This window comes from Panthera leo, chromosome A1, assembly GCF_018350215.1.
Source record: "Panthera leo isolate Ple1 chromosome A1, P.leo_Ple1_pat1.1, whole genome shotgun sequence".
Taxonomy (NCBI): domain Eukaryota; kingdom Metazoa; phylum Chordata; class Mammalia; order Carnivora; family Felidae; genus Panthera; species Panthera leo.
The window spans coordinates 112,127,502-112,144,068 of record NC_056679.1 but is presented as its reverse complement, the minus strand read 5'-3'; the positions used below and the strand labels follow the sequence as shown (position 1 = coordinate 112,144,068).

General features: G+C 51.1%; 1 long non-coding RNA gene across 1 annotated transcript in view; it reads right to left on the bottom strand.

The window, feature by feature from the left end:
* The window catches only part of LOC122217958, a 61,838-nt gene that overhangs the window by 7,976 nt on the left and 37,295 nt on the right, over positions 1–16,567 (bottom strand). The window contains exon 2 of the long non-coding RNA XR_006201781.1: positions 7,858–8,007. This is a non-coding gene — a long non-coding RNA (uncharacterized LOC122217958). The remainder of the gene's footprint in view (positions 1–7,857; positions 8,008–16,567) is intronic.

Genomic DNA, 16,567 nt, shown 5'->3' with positions numbered 1-16,567 from the left:
CGTTTCATGCACAAGTCTTTAAGGCAACATATATTTTCACGTCTCTTGGGGGAAACACCTAAGAGTGGAGTTGCTGAGCCATATAAGAAGGGCATGTTTAACTTTATGAGAAATTGCCAAACCGCCTTCCAAAGTGGTTGTACCATTTTTGACTCCTATCAGCAACTGAATCCACACCTTGGCCTAACTTCTTCCCCTGCCGTGTCCTGCTTCCCTCACCCCTGTGCACCCTGGGAACACTTATTCAATAAACCACTTGTTCAAGAATGCTTGAATTGGGCTCTGCTTTCTGGGAAGGCAACCTAGGCAATTAACTAGGCTTCCAGGAAAGGATGCAGCTAGCCCCAACGCCTACGTTGTCATGTCTCTTCCCTGGGCTTCAGTCTCCCCAGTCAGGGGACTGATTAGGATCCTTTGCTGTACTCACATTCTGTCACCTCTAGTGAGGACTCTGTGTGATCTAACTGGGACAGATGATGCTTTGTCCCCCTTCCCCTGTAGAAAAAGTTTCCCAGAATATACTGCTATATGCTAGCTCTCGTGGGTCAGCAGCATGCCTTCCACTCTGCCAGTTTTAATATATGTTATTTCAACCAGGGGATGCCTACGTCACTCACCTTGGACTAAGTCGTGCCTTGAGCTAAAGGTGAGCATCTCTTTTTATCCATTATCCAGAATATAATATGCAAACTTTCCGAGAGGCATCATGCCACAGTAGGCTTGATTCGGGCGTCTAGAAAACACAGCCTGCAATTGCAAACCCATGAAATGCTATACCATAATTACAGTTTCCAGGCACCTCTAATGACCCATTAAGGTGGATTTGCAGAGCAGGCAGACTACGCAGTCAGCAGCAGGTGAGGCTGCAGGGTCTGGCGCTTTCTCTCCGAGGGCAGAGACCCACCAGAAATCATCTTTGTGGAGGAAAATCATGGGGGGGGGGAGGTGAGATCTTATCATCTAATACCAATACAGAGGAGATAAATTCTGAGGTTTTTGCATTTCCTAGACCGAAAAAAATCACTTTGAGAATGGAGAACATGGTGGACTTGGCTCATGAGAATGCAAATTGGTACATTCACTCTGGAAAACAATTGACTTCATTTTGTAAAACGTTATCCACCTGGAGCCCAGCGATTCAACTCCTAGTCATATATTCTGGGAAAACTTTTGCACGTGAGCAGCAGCAGAGAGGTAAAAGAAACATCGCTTAATTGCCCCAAAGTGGAAACAACAACGTGAATATTCATTTTCAGGAAAAGGAATAAATATCCTATGGTACCAGCACATAGTAGAGTGTATTAAGCATGAATGCATTACAGCTACATATGTCAACATGAGTGGGTCTTAGAAAGATAATATTGAATGAAAAAAGCAGGGCACAAAGGCACTGTAAGCTATGTAATACCCTTTTTATTAAGAAAAAGAAAATACCAACTTCAGGATGGTGGTCAAGGGCAAGGCAAAGGGATACAAGAGGGGCACATGGGTAAATGTAATGGTGATTGCAGGGGGTTGAACAGTGTGCCCCCCACCAAATATGTCCAAGTCCTAACCCCTAGTATCTGTGAATACGACCCTATTTAGAAATAGGGTTTTTGCAGCTATAATGAAGGTAAGGATTTTAGGTTGAGATCACTCCAGATTTAGGGTGGGTCTTAAATCCAATGACTTGTGTCTTTCTAATGGAAGTGAGAGGCAGATTTGAAGCACAGACCCAGGGAATAAGGCTATGGGAAGACAATGGAGAGACTGGAGTTATGCTAGCATAAGCCAAGGAACATCAGGAGCCACCATAAGCTGGAAGAGGCAAGGACAAAGTCTCCCCTAGAGCCTTCAACAGGGGCGTGGCCCTGCTCACACTTTGCATTCTGGAGCTTATAGCCTCCAGAGCTATGAGAGAATAAATTTATGTTGTTTCAAAAATTTTTTAAATGTTTATTTATTTTTGGGAGAGAGAAACAGACAGCAAGCAGGGAAGGGGCAGAGAGAGAGGGAGACACAGAATCTGAAGCAGGCTCCAGGCTCTGAGCTGCCAGCACAGAGCCCGATGGGGGGCTCAAACTCACAGACTGCAAGATCATGACCTGAGCTGAAGTTGGGCACTTAACTGACTGAGCCACACAAGTGCCCCAAAATTTCTGTTGTTTTAAGCCACCTCACTGGTGTCGATTTGTTGCAGCAGCCCTAGGGAACCACTACAGGGATGCTCTAGATCTTAAGTTGAGTGATGAGTTTCCAGGGGCTCTTTTTTCAATTTTGTGTCATAACTTATATACACCTTACATGTGTTCTATTGCATGAAGCAAATACTACAAAACATGGTCAGAAAAAAAAAAAAAACACTTCAAAAAAGCATGTATAAGCAAAGCAAAAGTTCTCAAGCCTATTTAAAATCCCTGAGGGATTTGAGGAATTTCACAGGTATTGAGTCCCTACTATGTGCCAGGGATCATATGCTAAGCACTTTCCAGACAATGTGATACATGACTCTCAAAGCAACCCTGTAGTAAATAAGTTTCTCATTCTGCTGATAAGAACACTGAGAGGGGAGGAGTCAAATGCATACTTGAGGTAACACAGGAAATAAGCAGAAGGACTCAGGGGTAGGTCAACTTGCAAAGTCCCTGCCTTTCCCACCCTAACACCTCAGGTCACCTCTGCTTACCTCAAGTATGTTAACCCCCAACTCCCTAATGTTACCACTTAGAACTCTAGACAAAAAAGGTAAACATAAACCTCCTTTGTCTCCTATTCTAGATTTCTCTTCAGATGGAGCTAGACACACATTGTTTGATCTCACCCTCTTGATATGAATTATGCATTTCATGGTCCTCTTATCTTCCAACACTCTCACCATGACCTGGGTAGATAACGTTACATTAATCAGACAGTGACTCATCCAAGAACTGTGACCCACTCCTTGACCAGTTCACACCAACCACAAGGCTGGCAATGCAGAAGGCGAAGATAAAATCAAGTTTCCTCCCTCTCCCTCCTGGGAGCGGGGGAGGGTGGGGGTGATGTTGCCACTTCTGTAGTAACAGGGATCGATTCAAGAAGAATAAACTCTCAGGGAACACTTATCCTGGTTTGCCTGGGACAGTCACTGTGTGAGCACTGGAAATCCCACACCCTGGGAAGCTCCTCAGTCTGGGACAAACCAGGACAGCTGATCACCCTTCCTGGGGGGAAAAGGTTTTCTTCTGGGATCTGAAGTGTTCACAAAGGGCAGGAAAGAGAAGCCATAGGAAATCTGGGTCATCTGATTCAACTGTGCACTTCCTTCTGGAGACCAGCTTCAGGTCATGCCCCCTCCTCATTTCTTGCGATGAGGAAAGACATTTGTCAGAGACTGAAGCCAAGCCAGGATGCTGGGGTTGGTGGCTCACTCCATTGGAGCAGGTGCTAGACTCATTCCTTCCCTTCCCCACCCGCTTCAGCAGTCAGTGGGTTTTAATTAATTGATAACCACAGGTCAGCTTCCAATGCTGCATCCCAACTCCCCTGCCATGGAAGCTAGGAAGGAAAAGCCATGATGACACCTTGGACCGAAGTCCCAAGGGTGCCCCACACTCATCTAATGCCTGCTATTCAGGCCCTTCCCTTCCCCAACATGGGAAAAACAGGCAGGATCACATCAATCTATAGTTTATAAAACTTTTTGCAGATAATGGCTCATTGGGTCCTCAGGTAAAGAGCATGAACGTGTTTGTCTCCATTTCTGGATGGGAACAGACAGAAAGGGTAAGGATCAAGCAAGTGGCAGAGTCAGACCTGATGCTGGGTCTGACACCAAGCCTCCCAGGGCTCTGAGAATAGCAGGGGAAAAGTCAAGAAGGAATCACCATTTCCTCACTCTCTTCTCTCCCCGACTCCCTCAAAAAATGTATCATAATCCTGGAAAACACACTCAGCAGATGGTTGATTCAGGAATAAATTCAGGACTGCCAGATTTTCTCCACTACAAAAACCTGACACTTCTCCTCCCCCACCATCTCACACACAGGGTGGGAGCTGACGACCCCAAAGGTGAGAGCCCAGAACCTGGTATGGGGCCAGGTGGGGGTCAGGGGTGAAGGGAAGAGGTACAAGAGACCACGAGGACCCTCCAGGGTCAGTTTGAGGGTTCCCTACCACCCTCGAATGGAGAGGGCTGGTTCAAGACACTTGCAGGCTGCCCCCCAGAGCCTGCCTCAAAGTCCCCAGGCTGGGCATGACAGATGTAGCTCCCTTTGAGATCCCAGTCATTTAGCAAAAAAAAAAAAAAAAAAAAGCAAACAAGGAAGCAAGCAAGCAAGCACACAGCTCATCTTTCGCTTCCCTGGCTGTGAACCTGGGTTGGGGAGGGAATGGGGTGGAAACAGATCTGATAAATCCCATTCTGGAAGATGGCTCTGTGAGGTGGGGGCATGCACAAAAAGGACTCTGCAGAAAGGGCTTTAAAACAATGCTTGAGGGGCGCCTGGGTGGCTTAGTCCGTTAAGCATCGACTTCGGCCCAGGTCATGATCTCGCAGTTCATGGGTTCGGGCCCCGCGTCAGGTCCTGCGCTGGAGTCTGGAGCCTGCTTCAGATTCTGTGTCTCCCTCTTTCTCTGCCCCTCCCCAGCTTGTGCGCTCTCTCTCCCTCTCTCTTTCTCTCTCTCTCTCTCTCTCTCTCTCTCTCTCAAAAATAAATAAATACACATTAAAAAAGAAAACAATGCTTGAATCCATTTGCCAACATCATCGGCTTACTGGGCCTCCACCAAAAGGGCTAGACCCTGTGCTACAAGTTGTTGAGGAAGCAAAGATGGGTGGGCAGGCTCTAGTCTTCAGGGGAAATAAATGCAACCACTGTCTTTACCCCGAGGGTACACTGAGCCAGGCATAGCAGAAGTGCTGGGAGAACATAAAGACTTACTGACAAGGCTTTCGTTACATTTCCAATGGGAGAAAAGGGGAAAGAGAGTTGGTGGAGCTCTTTTGAAACAAGTCCCCTCTTTTCCAGTGGAAGCAGTACAGAGTTGAAAGGGCAGCAGATCAAAGCCCCCCACCCCTTGTTCTCTGCTGTCACGTAGTGACGTGGTCACCCAAGGCCTCCTCCATGAGCAGTCACTGGGCAGACCCCAGGGAAGGGACCTGCAGATCAGACTGGAGGGTCTCTGGGCCAGGCCCCGTGCAGTCCTGCAAGCTGGGATTCCTACCTTTTGCCTCAGGGTCCCTGCACGAGCATCCTCTCCCATCTCCCTGCCTCGGGTCTCACCCATTCTGTCCTCCAGAAGCCCACCCATGGGCTTTCAAACAGGTCTGACAACCTCATTCTTTAAGTCTCGCTAGGGCCACAAAATAAAAACCCTACACGATAAAATTCCAGACCGTTCACCTCTTCACCTCCCCAGTGTCATCTCTCTTTATGCCTCCACATGGGCCCCCCCATACCCTGTTTTCTGGGACTTCCGGCTTTTATCCATTTCCTATGCTGGGACATTCTCTTCCCCCACCTCATGTCTTTCAGACCCTCCAACTCCCACGCAGCCCCAAAGCTCACCACCTCTATAAGGCTGACTCTGAATCCCTTTGTACCCCCAGCCTCTAGGACTTGTCTCTACACTGCACTGACCACACTGTCCCAGGACTACTGGCCCACCTATGTGCCCCTCCCCTAGATGGTGAGTCCCCTGAGGCCAAGGGTTGTGCTGCGTGTAAGCCCAGGGCCAGCAACTAGTAGGATCTGACTGAAGGATGTGACTGAAGGACCCCATTACCCCCTCAACTCACCCAGGAACGTTCCTGGGTGGTTCCGGGAATCTCAGCATGGGTGTGCACAGGTGCTTCTGGCCAGGACACACACCTGAGGCGTTATCCAGGCAGCGCTGAAGCACCTGAGAGAGTTTCTCCACTTCTCCTGCAGTCTGTCTTAAGAGTCAACCACCTCCGAGGTTCAAGTGATATTAACACGATTTTTGAGAGCTTACTGCTTAAGATGTACTTTGCATTCATTGTGTCATTTAATCCTTAAAAATACCCAGCAATATTCCATGTCTCCCATGAGGAAAACTACAGCATAAAGAGATGAAGAGGCTTCCTTTCATTTTGTTTCCCTCGAAGCAGAAGAGTCATGTGCCCATAACCCTTTCTCGCTAGCTACCTTGAAATACAGGTGGGCCTTACTTTAACAACAACGACAACAAAAAGCCCACAGACCCAACACGTGACAGTGAGAGGCAGGAGATTTTTGTTTTACAAACATAAGTCAGAGGCACCGACTACCACCTCCCTCACCCCCTTCAGGCCCTGGGAAAAGAATTCCATTCACGCTAACTACAATTTAATAACTATCTGTTGAGTGCCTCTATGTGGCAGACACGTGGACACGTGGACACGTGCGAAGTCAAAAGGACAAAGATCCCTGGTCTCAGAGAGCTAATGGAGAAAGAGTAACCATGAACACCGCGGGCGATACCTAAGAAGGTATAGACTACATTATAAGGTGTGACAGCCAGCCTCCCAGAGGCCCCCGACCATCCTCAGCTCCCATTACTCATGCCCTGTGTAGTGCCCCCAGATGTCGTGGACGTGATGGCATACGACTTCCGAGGGGAGGGCGGAAAAGACAGTGCAGGTTTTCCTTGGTCTCTCTTGAAACGCTTGCTTTGGGGGAAGCCAGCTACTCTGTCTTGAGGACACTCAAGCAGCCCAATGAAGAGGTCCGCAAGGCGAGAAACGGAGGCCCTTGCCAACAGCCTGCACTAACCTGCCATCCTTGTGAGTGAGCCATCCTGAAAGCACATCCTCTTATCCCAGTCACCCCTTCAAGCGGCATCTTGCCTGCATCCTTGTCACTGTCAGCTCCAACTACTACTGTCGCTTGGGAACCTCCAGAACTCCCCGGGTGAAATTTGAAACTGGTCCCTGGACAAGGGCAGCAAAGAGAGCCCAAGGAAAGATTGGTAGATGGCAATTTTAACAAGCAAGGGAATTTACATATCAGGCTTATCTCAGGTGGCCACAAGAACAGTAAATCTCAATGCCCTCCTGTTAGAATCTGAAGAGTTTATATATAGGCTTTAATGGGGTTCGGTCCAAGGTGGTCTCAATAATACATTACTCTCTCAAGGCTGTGTCCTTGATGTGGCTCCTAGCACAGGAACAGTGGGTGTGTAGAATGCACATTCCAAGGCCAGAGTAGGAGGTAAGGAGCCTCTGACTGTCCGGGCCCAGCTCAATGGTCACCCGGTGGTCATGTCCTTTCGATGACCTCCTTGAACAACCATTGACTGGGTGGCTTATAAACAACAGATATTTATTCCTCACAGCTCTGGAGGCAGAAAGTCTGAGATTGGCATGCCAGCACAGTCTGGTTCTGGTGAGAGCCCTCTTCCTCAGTTGCAACCTCTCACCATGTCCTCATCTCGCAGAGGGATTGAGGGAGCTCTCTGGGGTCTCTTTTATAAGGGCACTAATCCCATTCATGAGCACTCCACCTTTATGACCTAATTATCTCCCAGAGGCCACTCAGGTAAGGACTTTCACACTCCTTACCAAGTTTCTAGAAATCTAGGACAACTCCAAGTTTCCAATTTACAACTATCTGATGTGTGCAGTTTTCTAGAAATGTCTTCTAAAGGGGCACTTGGGTGGCTCAGTCAGTAAGCATCCGACTTCAGCTCAGGTCATAATCTCCCAGTTCGTGAGTTTGAGCCCTGCATCGGGCTCTGTGCTGACAGCTTGGAGCCTGGAGTCTCCTTCAGATTCTGTGTCTCCCTCTCTCTCTGCTCCTCCCCCAGTCACACTCTGTCTCTCTCTCAAAAATAAACAAACATTAAAAAAAAAGAAAGAAAAGTCTTCTAAAGACACAAAAGGCTACAACCTACCTAGGACATGATGTCAGAGCCCCAGGTAATAAAACTCTGTGAAGGGGTCTCTCTCTTCTCTGATTCCTCACTCCTATAGCTGCTCCATCATTCTGCTGGTTGTTTCTCAGCACCTGCTGTGTGTCAGACTTAGCAGAAGTTCTGAGGACCCTGAAAGGAAAAACCAGGCCAAGTGCCTGTCATGTGCTTAGAGAACTTTCACCTCAATCTTCAACTACCCCTTGACCACATAAGGAAAAAAGAAATTAGACTTCACTGTCAGGGACCTCCCAAGGTCCCCAGGCCACCAGCCCGCCCAGGCCCTCTGCAGGGAGACCTCCCCAGCCTCTCAGGTCAGCCAATGAAATTGGCCTGCTGCTTCTCCAGGCCTCCATCCCCAGATCTGAGGCAGGCCTCCAGGGGCCTCTGTGTGGGACAGAGGGGCTGCTCCAGCCCTGTGTCCTGGAGGGGCGAGGCAGGGAGACCTGAACCCCTGGTCACGTCAGAGCAGTACAGTGTGGGGAGGGATTTGTGTCTGTGCAGCCCCACACCAAGGGAATCTTAATGATTCATCAGGGCAGCTAAATAGTTAGAAAAGAGTTAGAAATAGTTAGATAGGCTAAATAGTTAGAAAAGAGAAGCCTCTTCCTTAAAGGTCCAGCCCTTATCTCTTTATTCTAAATGTTAGGAGTTTGTCAGATGGAGGGTCTATTACAATGGGCGGGGGGGGGGGGGGGGGGGGGGGGGGAGGGGGAGAGTAAGGGAAGAAGAGGGAGCAGCAGCAGCCTGACCAACCAGTGCTGTGGCCTAAATAATGGAGGTGACCCAGAGGTGTGGGAGAGCTGCACCAGCAACCAGAACGAGGGAGTCTCTGCCCAGATTCTCCAGGACACCCCTCGGGAGCCTTTGCCCATGGCGCCTTAAGCCCTGCCTTCAGCTCTCCGTAGGGCTGGGAGTTATGGTCAGGACAATTCCCATGCCTCTTTCTCTAAAAGCAAATATTCTCAAGGCTCCAGGGGGCAGAGAAGGCTCTACGTCCACTCCTCAGTCCTTCCCCAATGCCCTCTTCCCAGCCACTCTGTTGCTCTCTTCTCTTCAGCTAAGCCACCCATAGAGTCTGTTTCCCAAACAAGGCTCCAGGGCTCTCCCCTGGCAGCTGGCCAGCAACTGTGGATGGTTAAATTCCTTCCATTCCTGACTTCACCTCAAGATGTTCATGACCTGGCTCTTAGAGGGAAAACCTTTTAAGCCTCCTCGTGGTGGTGAGAGGCCATCAGTGTCTCTTCAGGGACATAATGATTTGTTTCAGAAAGAATGGATTAACTTCCACCTGTCCAAAGTAACTGGGAGGATGAGGCCCTCCCTCTGCCTGTCTTGGCCTCTGTCATGGTGGATGACAACTTTAATGGTGACTGTTCTAACTCACAAAAGGAAAACAGAATCCATGTCTCGAAGCCTGAATCAGCCCTAACCAGTCATGTCTCGAAACAGGCTTTGTTTTACAATATCCTGAACTTGACTCAGTGACCAGAAAGAGAGCTCAGGTGAGGCCTTCTCTGCTCTTGAGATCTCCCAGCAGAGCTTCTGGCTACAGAGAACCGGGTCTGAGTCTCTGGTGGCTTCTGGAAAAGAGAGGCTAACACTCAGTAGAGAAACACTCATAGACTTGGGCCATCTCATCCCTCACTGTATGAACCCTGGTTTTCTGTTCCTTGTGGGCTTCCATGGATGTTCTGGTTTCTGGTTCAGTAAAGGTTCGTGAGAACCATCGTCTGCTTCCACAGGGCAGCATAAACAGTGAGGAAACCAACAAGACGGCATTTGTGGACCAGTCCCACGCCTCATGCCATTAGACAGCCAGTCTGGTGCAGGGCTAGAAGGGCAATTGAGGTTGCTAACAACAGTCCTATCTCTATTTCCTGGCACTCTAGAACAATGCATTGGCCCTCCAGCCCAGAGAATCACTGCCCATTCTGCCAGGAGAGGTGGACATGTGTCCCGTGTGGAGTCACCCAGTATCCGTTTGCCCATGACAACACTTCAATTTATTTTGGGGTTACTGCCACTAGCTGGCTCAGTAGAGTCTGCGTGAAATGATAAATCCAGGTGTCTGAATGTCATCAGTGAACATACAGGGCCACCCACACAGCCAGTAAGAACAGCCGGTGCTCTCTGTAGACTTTGAGTCCTTAGCAAGCAACCCAGGTAGAGTGTGCACTTCTCACACTGACTGTCCTATCTCTTGTCGCTCAAGACCCCAGACCTCTACTGCAAGGGATGGGTATGGGCTGTAACCGATGTGCTAATCTGTCCCTAACATCAGCAGCACAAGGGGTACTCAGTAATCCCCCTCTCAAGGGGGCTGGACAGTGAAAATGGGAAGCTAAGTGGTAGATGAAGTGAGGGAATTGAAATAAACTTTAGAGGGACAGATCACATCTATTAGGTAGCCACTGGGACAGGGGAATTTAAATCACCAATTTATTATTATTTTTTTATTTTTTAATATATGAAATTTACTGTCAAATTGGTTTCCATACAACACCCAGTGCTCATCCCAAAAGGTGCCCTCCTCAATACCCATCACCCACCCTGCCCTCCCTCCCACCCCCCATCAACCCTCAGTTTGTTCTCAGTTTTTAACAGTGGATCCTGAGAAACATAACAGAAACCCATGGGGGAGGGGAAGGAAAAAAAAAAAAAAAAAAAGAGGTTAGAGTGGGAGAGAGCCAAAGCATTAAATCACCAATTTAAATTACATGCTGACACTCATGTAATAAGCCAGGGTGCCTCAGCACTGACCCAGCCTCCCCCATCAGTCACGTGACCACACCGTTGATCCGTACATAGAACTACAAACTGCAATAACAAAAGACCATGGGAGGTGACCTGAATGGGTGGGGGTATGGCCAAGAAAGGTAGCTAAATGGTCAAATCTTCAGCTTCGCTGACCTTTGTAGCCTCCTGAAGTGGCCTCACTTGGAAGTACTTGTGGCCTCACAGTCCCCTTTCCCCACATGGGGCCTCCCTCTTCACCCCAGGCAATCGGGAGCAGAGGGCACTTCTGAGGACCTTCCCTCAGTTCCCTGACGCTGCCTACCTGACAGGTTAGGAAATGCACTCATTGGGATTTCCTCCATCTATTCACTGCCCATCGCCCCTCAACTCCAACCTCTGTCCCCAATCTACATCGCTAAATCAACACTGTCCCTCTGGCTCAGCTAAGGGGTCCTTAACGAAGGAGAGACCTAGCCGGCGCGCTGACAGACCGGGGAACCCAGAGGCACCTGGCTGCCGGCACGCTCACCTGCAGCGCTTTCTCTGATCAGGATCAGGGGGAGCAGTGGGCCGAGGAGGCTCCCGCACCCACACGGAAAGGGGCGGAAGGCCAGGTTCCCGACCTGTCAATCACGGCCGGGTTCGCAGCTGCGCGCTCCGCGGCCCCAGCGCACTGCTCCTCGGAGGGAGATAAACATCGAGAAATCCAATCCAGCGCGGCTTCACAGATAAACAGATGTGCAGGCCGCCATCGGTCAGGAGATAACGCCCCCGCCCCGCCCTACGCGCCCGCCTGGGCCCTGCACCTGCCCAGGGCGACCGGGACGCGCCTCTTGGGAGGGAGGCTGCGTCCCCCAGCCTGGAGAATTGGTCTCTAGTACCACGGGTGGGGGTGGAGTTAGAGGAGAAAGACGCTCGGTTTGTAACAAACTCGCAATAGAACCTGGGCTTTGGAACCAATTGCCAAGGTTCAAATCCTGACTCTGTCATTGTTTGACATGCGACAGCAACTCTAGGCCTGGAAGTTCTCATCTGTACCATGGGGATAAACACTGGTACCAGCTCAGGGGCTTGGCACCACTGATGTTAAAGGAGGTTGCCCAAAGAAAGCCTCAGGAAATAATGGGGGCCAACATTAGCCAGCCTATGATCTAGGTAAGCACCCCCGCTGCCACCACGATTTTGGGGGGCATTCAAAGGCCGCCCAGGCCTTTGAGGTGAAGGAAAGTGCTGTTGGCCACACACAAAACACCAGCTTTAAGAGAGGCATGTTTGGATCAGGTCTGGGGCTGGGATCCGCTACTTCCAGAAAGTGACAGCCCGGGGCTGACATAGCAAATGAAGACAAGTGAAAGTGACACCAAGGCAGAGGGAAAGGGGCCTGGCAGCAGAGAAGGCTGCTGTGTGAGAATGTGCGGGGTGGAAGGTGGGGGGATGAGGGGTGACATCAAGAGAGGGCTTCTCCTTCCTTGGCACTCAAAATTCCAAAATCTCTCACTGCTGGACATTTGGAGACTTCCTGCCCTGAGCCCTTCCATGCAACTCATTCATTTGTTCCACCCGACACCCAGGGAACATCCCTAAGGGCCACTGCCTGTGAGGAGTGAGATATGGCCCATGCCCTCAAAGTACACTTTAGGGACTGATCCGGTTCAGAGACACCCACAGACTCAAATGCCCCCAGGCTTGCCACTGAAGCCCGAACGTTCCTGTCCTTCCACAGGGCGATCATTTCTTCCTGCCCCAGCGATTGGATTAAACCGACCCCAGCTGAGGTATGAAAGGTTGGTGACTCTCTGGGACTACACCTAATGTATAATTTGATTTCTGTCACTGAGACCACCAGGCCGGAAGTTCGGCGATCACAATTCCCCCAAACGCACCGCAACCACCACCCACCCACCACCCACCACCCAGCCTCAACAAACATAGATGGTATGTTAGGTCGCACAGTGCGGGAAGAAGGCGAAGGAGAGAAGGGCCATTCCGGGCGGGTGCCTGCAGGGGCTCAGCCGCCCAGCGCGCCCAGGGCACATTTTGCCAGCGGTGTATGAGAGGGAAGGCCTTAGACTGGAGGCGGTGGCCACTTGGCTACATGCTGGGGACCAGCAGCTGAGTTCGCACCCACGCTGGAGTCTTTTGCTGGAGCTACTCCCTCCTCAGGTCTAAGATCCCGAAGTCTTCATGCGGTCTTCGGAGGGATGAAGAAGTGCCCAAGCCTCTAAGCCCGCGAGGCCCACATGGGCGCGCGGGACGCATGGGTTTGGGGCGAGCTAGGGACTGCACCCGCAGGCCTCAGGAGCTTCTGCTGGAGAGGTGGGAAGGAAAAGCCTGGTGCTATGCGCTCCCGGCTGCCCCTGGATTTCTGAGGGACGCGGAAGGCAGAGTTCCCGTTACCCCCAGGGGCCAGGAGGGTACACACCCGCTCTCATCGCGGCGCGGCACGCACAAAGGGCGAGGCGACGCCGTCGTGCCTACTAGTTAAAAGCTTATCAGTCCCCTTGGAGCGGTGTGATCCCACTTTGTTGCTGAAGGGCCTGAGCGCGCCCTTTCATGCTATTGTGCACGCCGCGATTTAGCGCGGCCTTTGTGGGCCTGAAAGGACCCGCGCCCCCTCCGGGAGCGCATTCTCGAGGCACCAGCTTCCTCGGCATCGCGGTCCTGGACGGCCCGAGGTGCTGGGGTCCCCAGAGCCACTGCACCCTCTAGCCTGTCTTCGTGCGCGGCAGCTGGGGTAGACGGCACAAACCATTGCACCAGAGGAGCCCTTATTTAGCCCCCGCTCCCACAAGGCCGTCTCTTCTTACACCCCCGCTTCCAGCCAAAGTGAAAAAATGCGTGCGGACCCTTTACCTCTACTTAGGGGCAATTGGACTGAGTTTAAAAGGCTATTGAGGCTTGGAGAGGCCGCCTCTCTCTTTATAGCTTTGTGAAATGTTTGCAGAGACATTTGCATCTGTTTGCGCTTGGGGGAAAGGCCCTGAAGGCTCAAGAGCAAGAAAGCTCGAGGATTGTTCTATGTCGCCCTCCCCCTCCTCTCTCGGATCCGTGCTGGCCGATTCGTGCACCGAGCAGAGGCATGCAAAACCCGCCCGGTTCAAAGATTGGGCGCCTAGGCTCTCGGTCCACTTTTAAACAATTGCTGTTAACAATGCAATTTTAAGCAGAAAATCGTCTAACTAGATTAAATCCACATGACATAAAAACCAGAGGGGAAAAAGTCCGCATAGGCATAGGAGTGCGGACGCCTAACAGGATAGAAAGTGTGAAATGCATGCAGAGGTGGAGCGACCGGCAGGTGCCCTGGCCTCCCTCCTGCCGGACTAGGGCTGAACTGCGTGCCTCCCTCCAGCCCCAACGCCCCTGGAGAGGAAGGGGCTCCCGGGGGCGCCGGAGCGCGAGGCTAGCCTCCCACCTTTGGCGACCCGGGGAAGGGTGCTGTGTGCCCAAAATCAAGTCCTCGGCTCGCCATCCCCGCACCCCTGCGGGTCCGGCGATCTAGCCCAGTCTGCGCCCTACTGTCCCCAAGGGCGAGGGGCGCAGGGCAAGACTGGAGAAGACGGAACGCCCTCTCCGTTCGCGAGACTGAGCAGACAGGCTTTTTAATGGAATCGAATGAAAGTCAGGCCATAGAAAGCCCCATTGCTATGGCAGCACAGTACCCATAAAGCGACAAAGCCCAGAGCCCCTCCCTCCCTTCCTGGCCCTGCCCTGCGCTCCCCTCCCCCTGCGCTGCCTGGAGCCACGCTTGGAGCGCGCTCGGACCGGTTAATCACTGTAAAAACAAAGAGATGAAAGGCTCTCCAATTGGAGAGCTCTCGGCGGACTCCTCCCCGGCCTGGGGGAGGGGAGGGGGGCCACTTGGGCCGAGTTTCCCCGGCGTGCCCGTAAGACTCCCCTGCCCTCAGCCGGGTGGGAGCCACATCCCACCATCCCCAGGCGACGCCGCCCACACAATCTGGCGCCTCCCTAAGGGCCTGCGGAGGCTGGCGGAGGGGGACAGGCTGTCTCCCCCCACAATCCCCCTGCAGCCACAACCCCACAAAACAGAAGCACAAAGCCTCGGGCTTTATCACAGGCCTAAGGAAATGCTTGAAACTTGAAAAAAATTACTATCTCTGAAAAACAAAATAACCCAACTCCAGCAAAATTGAAATTAATAAACATTTAAATGTCTGTATATATAACATCGTTAATTAGTCAACTGTAAATCAACCTAACTTTATACTCATAGAAAAATTAAATTTAACATGGGATCTGGGAGTATTTTTATATCTTTTTTTAACTTTTAAAAAATTTATTACTATTATTTTTTTTTTTTATTTTGAGAGAGACAGATAATGGTGAGAATCCCAAGCAGGCTCCACGCTGCCAGAGGAGAGCTGAACCCCGAGCTCAAACCCACATCCATGAGATCATGACCTGAGCCAAAATCAAGAGTCTGAGGCTCAACGGACTGAGCCACCCAGACACCCGTATTTTTATATCTTGATATGATGTAGGGTGCAGCTCAGGAAGTTTTTAAAAGTTTAAAATTTTCCTTGTAAACTTCAACTGGGAGCCAGGCAGGTAGAATCCAAAGCCAGCAGGTAGGTGCCTAGTGTATGTTCTGTGATTGCTTTATTGGGGTTCCTGGCCCTGCCTTGCACCCACCTCACCCTTACCCTCATCCTCTCAGGCATAGTGACTGGCCCCCCAGTGAGCCAGACACCCTGAGATGGGAAGCAGAGAAAGGACCTGTCTGGTCACTCACCCTGTCAAAGGCCACGCAGAGATGGGCCTGTGGTTTCTGTCTGGGGCTCTGTCTTTCCCAGTTCTGAGTGTCTGTCCACTAAGAGAATGGGGCAGTAGGAGGGAGAGGGGCACAGAGGGGCTAGTTTGCAGGGTATCAGGATCCAGGGCTCCAGGGGGAAGTGGCCTTCCCACAGACTGACTCTGAAGTATGAGAAGACCAGTGGGCTCCTGGAGGGATGAGGGAGACTGGCACTGGCCTTGGAGCACTGCCTCTAGGGACGGCTTTTCAGTAACTCGCTAGAGCGGCTTGGAGATTTTTTTTTTTTTTTTACGCTGTAAGTCTAGGACTACCGCAGTTTACAGTCTCACCTAAACCAAGTGTCATCTTGTCCCCTTTCCTATGTTATCACATCCTCCAAGGGAAAAGACCACCTACCCCCCCCACCCCAACACACGTATATCACCCAACCTGATTCACTTCCTTAAGTCTCCGCACTTAGCACCTAGAGCCCTCAGATATTTCCGAGGTCAAAAATAACAGTAAGAAAAATATCGTTTAAAAAAAAAAAAAAAAAAACTCTTCCCTTTTTTGGGCCTCAGCATCCACATAATAGTAGTAAGAGATTCCTGAAAAGCTCTGAGGGCAGAGGCATGGGCAAGAAAGGCCCAGCCCTGGTCTGAGTGAGGCTCTTTTGATGTTCCTGGGCCTGAGGGTGCCTGGTGGTGGCATTAGCTTCATTTCACACACTGACAGAGGGCTTGTCTGAGGTCGCCCAGGGTGAGACAGCTTTGCCACCCCAGTTCTTACCCGCACCATTTTTCCTGTCTGTCCTGGCACAGCCACCTTACTAGGGCCCCCAGCCTGTTCTAGGGGATCACTGAGGCAAGGTCCCCAGCCTGTTCTAGGGGGATCACTGAGGTAAGGTCCCCAGTGATAAAAATGCTAGAGAGGGAACTGTCTCTCTCCGTGAGCTTTGCTCCCAGCCTAAGCCTCCTCCTTCAATGAGCCAGAGGTTTCTCTTCCCTTTTGCCTCTCCGGGGACGGCCATCTGTTCCATCACTGCCATATCCATCACTGCTGTGGAGGGGGGCGATGAGCCCCCCTGGGAGAGGGAAGAATGGGGAAGCTGCTCAGTCCAGCCATTCGATCCACTGTCTCTGGTCCGTGCCTGGGCCTTGCTGAGTTGCTGAGTCTCAGGGACCTTCTCTGTGTCCTCAG